This window comes from Lygodium microphyllum, chromosome 5, assembly GCF_053477565.2.
Source record: "Lygodium microphyllum isolate KBCC chromosome 5, Lygodium_microphyllum_v1.1.10, whole genome shotgun sequence".
Lineage (NCBI taxonomy): Eukaryota > Viridiplantae > Streptophyta > Polypodiopsida > Schizaeales > Lygodiaceae > Lygodium > Lygodium microphyllum.
In genome coordinates, this window is record NC_141139.1 from 94,779,956 (window position 1) to 94,786,570 (window position 6,615).

Here is a 6,615-nt window from a genome sequence, read left to right on the forward strand (position 1 = left end):
AAAATCAAGGGAAAATGATGTTTTTGGGCATAAAAATGGGAAAGTGAATAGGAACACCAACTAAAATTTCATTTTTGCTACAAGAAGGAAGTAAGGGCACAGCCTATAACCTATTTTGAATTTTCAGTAATAAAATAATGCAGAAAATAAGGGAAAGTACAAGGAAAATGAAGAAAAATCACTAAAAATAGGAGAAAAATGCATTTTGGGTGCGGAAAATTAATGAAAATTAAGAGCAACGTTTGTGAATATTTGTGGGGACTGAAGCATGAGGATTTGCCTCAGTTCAACCCCACCTTCTTGTTCTAGTGTGTTTTTCCCGCTTTTTATACATAAAATGATGGTAAAATGCCCTATAAATCTATACAACAATACAACATTTGATCGATGGGAGGGTAGAGTGGTTAAAGTGTGTCTAAAGGTGGAGTAAAGTGATGAAAAGATTGTTGTTTTTGTTTGCATGCCATATAGGTCGGTGAATAATTATAAAACAAGGGCCTAGTAGCACGAGGGTTTCCTCGGTGCTAGGTTTGTGCAACGCCGCATAAGAACGGTAGTTGAAAATCATTGAAAGGATGTTTTCCACATGTGCACAATATTGATTTCATAACTGTTTGAGCACTAGGCATCCACACAAATGCATAAATCATGGAAATATTTAAAGGTATCAGAAATCCTGGATGCACAGCAATTATTTTCATTAGGACATTGACCCACGTTGAGTGAGAGACATGACACCCTAAGCCATAGGCTAGTCGTGGGGTCTAGGGAAAAGAGAAGTAAGGATAATGGTACATTCCTGTATACGATTAAATGGTACCTTGAGTGGACTTTTGTGCGAAATGTTTATATGTTGAGTGACGCATCGAGGGGCCAATCCCCAAGGTGTAGGAGAGTCGCAGAGGGTTGACGGCATTCAGCCGTAGGAGAAACCCCATGTGTATGTGATTCGAGCCTTTTGGCTATGTGAAAGGGACTCCCTCTGAGGAGTAATATTGGGTTAGGATCAGTTGGACTACAACGTATTACAAACGCAATGTTTGGGAAGGCAGAGATTTAGATAGACGCTCCTGGCCGCGAGGCAGAGGGGTTGTCTTGTGCGTAGTGACGAGGCCCGCGGCTAGTGCATGAGCCAGTGCCGGCCCAGTTTTTGGTCCATCACTCTCTCTCTCTCATTGTTTCTCTCACTCATCCTCTCCCCCTCCCTTCATCTCTCATTTCTCTCTTCCTCTTTCTCTTTATTTCCTTTCTCTACCTTTTTTTCTCTTTCTCTCCCTTCATTCTGCTCCCTTCTTTCCTCCCTCCCTCTCTTTCCATGTATCTCTTTGCAAAGAAAAACAAAAAAAGAAAACAAGATAACACAAAAATAAAGCAAGAAGAGGCAATCTACCTACCTCAAAGGCCTGAAGATGAAACCCTTTGTACCTTCTCTTTCCACCTTCCCTCCCTTCTCCGTTGCACACTTCTCTTTCTTCTTCATATATAGCGGTGGCGGCATGGTGATGAGCTCCCTCTCTCTCTCTCTCTCTCTCTCTCTCTCTCTCTCTCTCTCTCTCTCTCTCTCTCTCTCTCTCTCTCTCTCTCTCTCTCTCAGCTTTAAGCTCTCTCGCTCTCTCTTTCATTCTTTCTCGCAAATGTTTTCTCGGTGAATGTTATGCTCGGTTTTCAAAACTTTTTCCCCAGACCGGCGTCGCTATTTGCGTCTCTATTTGCGTCGCTATTAGCGATGCAAATAGCGTCGCTAATATTAGCGACGCAAATAGCGACGGAAATAGCGACGCTTTTAGCGACACCGCTTTTTTGCGTCGCAAATGGCCGTCGCTATTGCCCCATTCCCTTGTAGTGGCACATCCAAGAAGGTCTTTTTGAATGCAGGCTAGGTTGTATCAACATCAAAGCAGCTTTGGTCATTATAGTAAAGGCAAATGGTATTACAAATGGTATTTAGTAGCAAAGAGGCAATGCTTTTACTTTTGCGGCCTTGACCTAGTCTAGATTATACCATGGTAATCTTTGGAATGGGCATAGATAGCATTAGGAAAGAATTTTCCAAGGGTGGAGATCTTAGATATTCAGGCATATCTTTAGAACATGCTTCATGACATTGCCAAGGGTTTGGAAAAACCCTATACATCCCTCCATTAGCTAATTCTTTTGAGAACACTACAAGGGAATGAAGCCATAGCGATCGATGGTAATGATGTTTTTTTTTGCGTCATTTTAGCCACCATCGATATCGACATTGGTATTACCATCGCTATAATACTAATGTTAATATCAATGGTGTTTCTAATGCACATTTTGATGCACATTCCAATGTTGATACCAATGGAAAAAGCAACACCTCATTGTGGAGAAAAAAAGGCACAAATGCAAATCACATCATTTTTAGTCATTGTGTGTTGAGCATCTTCACCATACAACAACCATTTATTAAGCACAAATTAAAAGAAACACAAATTGCAAAAAAGAAGAGAATTGAAGAAAGCATGCATGACACTAGAATGATACAATCTTCTCCTATGCATAGGTGAATACCTCCCCCATGTATGTATTTATAATATTAGAATAAATTTTTGTGCTCAAAATACATTGAAAGCATTCTTTTTGAGTTCTTGCTTTTCCTCACCTTGCAAGACTTACTTCTGTACAAATAAATCAAAATACACTTTATTCTAATGGCTTTACAAAAATGATATTTTCTATTCTCTAATAAATATATCAAAATAAATCTATTACACATGTGCACATGCAAAATCCTTGCACTAATAGGCACATACAAAACATAATACTTCTTATAATATTTTTTCACATTATAGAGCGCATAAATTCTAGGTATAAAAATATGCACTCCAAAATAATAAGTCCCCTTAACTTTGCCTAATTATCTACTCACTACAACATAGCACACATTAACATCCTTTCATCTATCTACTAGGCATAAAGCAACTAGTATCACATGTGTGCACTTGTGAGATAAGTCACGAATCATGCGACATAAACAAAATCCACATTGTGATAAATATACTTCCATAACATTTCTTGGGTATTAAAAAAACAAATGTCCCTAGTTGATAACTTAAAGAAAGATATACAAGGGTGGCCAACCACATGCCACTAGTGTCTCCTACGATGAATTTGCACTATAAACTACTGCTACTCCTATGGCAAATCTACACTATAAAGTTCTATGCATTTTACATGAAACATTGTCTATTGTGATGAATTGTGCCCATGGGATATTTAATGTGGTTGTAAGTGGTAGGCATCAATTAGATTGTCATATTATAGAGTTAGCGCTACTTTTTGAATCCATTGTGATTCTTACATAGAATGGTTTTTGTACTTGACTAAATAATACATATGATATTGATTTCATGTTTGGGTAGTAGTGTGTTCATGGTCAAGGATTACTTCAAGAACTAAAATTTTAGTTTCAGCCTCCTCTAGTAAAGGTGGGTCATCAACTACAGGAGTAACTACAGGTATTCCATTTGAATGGTTTCAACTAATATGAAAAGAATTATGTATTTGCTAGTGAGGAGGGATGCTTAATTTAAAAGTAAATGTTGGAGTGAAATTGAGATGTGGATACCTTTCAATATTTTGTAATCTCTTGTTTTCAATTAGAAGTCATAATAGGTCTATCTTCAAAAAGAAAAAATCTAAGGATAGAATCTATCAAGGTATGTTCATATTATTTTTATAGTCACACAATAGTTTCGATTCAATTCTTGTGTTCTTATATCATAGGTTGAGGAGAGAGGGTTAAGTTTTACCAATGATCTCTTTTAGAATTTGACATGTTTGATGGCTAAAACATTAGTTGCTAGAATACCAATGGGCATAACAATATGGGGATCGTAAATTTCTTTTTTAACGAATGCTTTGTCAATATTTGATGGACAAATGGTGATAGGTAGATACCTAGACATGTAGACATTGTAGTCACTTAAATATCTAAACTTGTTGGACTATTCTCTTAATAGTAAACAATCACGATACAAATACTCAATCCCTGATGCCAGGAGGCATATTTCACAGTGGATTCCGTGAGGTTTTACGGTGGATTCTATAAACTTTGTTGACCGGGGCTCATAAACAAAGTGGATTCCTTGTGCGAGAAGTTGATGGGGACGCCTATCCTTTTCGGACGTTTCATTAATTTAGTGTGTACATGGGTGATTCCATAGTGGGTGATTTCGCAAAATACATATTAAATTAATAAATGTTTATGAGTTTAGAGTGCGCACTTGTGATAAATTAAGGTTAGGATTGATTTCTAACCAGTTGATTTATTTATGTAGCTGAAGACTGCTAGGTATTCACTTTTGTCGGTTTAATTGTATTATTTTACTAACGATTGTGAATGCTTCAGTTGATGTGTAGAGATAGCAATAGTGGCAGAGGAAAGCATTGGAGGATAGCGTGTATTCAAGTTATCATTTATATTTTGATGGGTGCATACCTTAGGCATGGTGCCTATATTTTGTCACACCTATTTATTAAGGCGTTGGATATTTATTTATTATTTTGTATGCGCATGGGCGCACAATTATGATATTTGTATTTGGACATTATATTGGGTATGCCTGATTCTTTGGGCGCCCGCCCATTAGCTTTATTTCTATTTGGCACTAAAGCAAACTCAAAAGCCAAAAGTGTGCTATTTTGTAATTTGGGCTATTATTTGAGCTTGAAGATGATTAATATATAAAAATACATGCTTTGTGGAGTGCTCACACAAGGCATGGGGGAAGATTGCACCCAATTGGTCTCTTGTTCATGTCATGCTTGCTTTCTACTTTGAGTTTTGTGCAAAAAGTAGAGTTCTTTTGTTCTTGGGGACCTTCTGGCATTCACTACGCGAGCATATAGCATCTGATCTGTGCACCAATGGTATCAGAGCAAAGTTGAGATCAAGAGCTTCCAATCGCTACCCATCTTGTGCGAAGGCGGAGCTCCTGGAACGATGGAGCTCTACAGTGAGTCTCATCGCAAATGGTCACGGGTGGATTCCTGGCGGTCAAGAACCTTTGTCTACAGCCTCTGATCGTGAAGGACCGGCCTGAGGAGGCGAAGGACCATGTCAACATCTTCCTACTCAAGTCGTTTTTCTCAGAAAAAGAGATAAGTTTCATATCTTCTATTAAGCTTAAAAGCTTCAAGGCTAAGCTTTTAAAAAGCTTAGCTCAACAATTTTTTTAAAATCGGTGCAATAGAGGACCTCAGCGTGATTTTCGCCGGCTGAAAAAACGACCCCCCTCCCCCCCCTAAAAATTGTCGTTTGTAGGCAGACTAGCTATAAGCTAAGTCACTCAAGTCTTCAATCACACAAATCTTCAAAGTCTACAAGTTCAGATTCTGCAAGTCTAAATTTACTTACCCTGCAAGTCAGTCAAGTCACCAGAAGTCAGAACTGACTTATGCCAAAAACTCCCATAAGGACTGTTCCTGCGCAGAAGCACTGAACTGCAAAGTTGTTCCCTGGAAGACTCTGTTCGCATACGCAGACTTGCTGAACTAGTTTCAGCACACGCAGAAGGTCATATGTAGATTTTACAAAGATTTCAAACCCCGCAACCGCAAAAGTCGAAGACCGTGAAAGCCAAACAAAAACTCTATAAGCCTTGTATACCCGACTTTGAGCTACGCTCATTCCGCTAATTGGATTTTGAGAGTGTGAGGTCTTTTGAATTTTTACAGCATGACGGAACAAAATATGGATGATTTAATGGCTGAAGGCGATCTTCCTGAACCTACGATGGAACAAAAATTGATTCAATTGGCCAATTTACAATGATCGACTACCGACAAAGATGGACCACAACCTAAAGATCTTATCCGACGAACTATTGATGTGACTCTCGAACCTCAATCCATCCACAAAGAAACAAAGATAAGTAAAAGAAATTTCAAATTCCGTACTTTCAATGGCACTCGAGATGGAAAAACTGTTCTTGTATTCATCAGCCAATTTGATGATTACTTTCTTGAAGAGGCATACGCTGAAAAAGATAAAATCAAGTGTGTAACACTAATCATTTAGTGGATAGAGCATCTCTTTGGTGGACCGTGGTTCGTAAGAGCATAGATTGTCCCACTACCTGGGAGAGTTTCAAGAATAAGTTTATGCAGAATTTCCTTCCTCGACAATTCCATGAAAAAAGCCATAAAGCAATGGGACCTTCTTCAGCAAAGAGATCGTGAGCCTATTTCCCAGTACACTGAACGCTTTTGGAATCCCTTACTCCAACTACGCATGCTTGAAGACGTACCTGAAGCGACTCACAAGCGCAAGTATATGTTTGGATTACTTGGGCATTACTACGCTGAAGTCAATATGTTCAAACCTGCAACGCTTAAAGATGCAATTTCTTTAGATCATGACACTGAAGACAAGCTTCGAGGAAGAGACAAGCGTCCACAACAATTTTAAGAAAATAGTAACTATGGTTCTAAGCAATTTAATTCAAATTTTAGAAGATTCAACCAAAGTCGATTTCCTTCATCATCTTTCCATAAGACTTGGACAAAACCACCTGCTTTGCCATCAAATACCAATCAAAACCCTAAGCCATCTTCACAGCCAAATCCTAATATTCCTAGACTTCC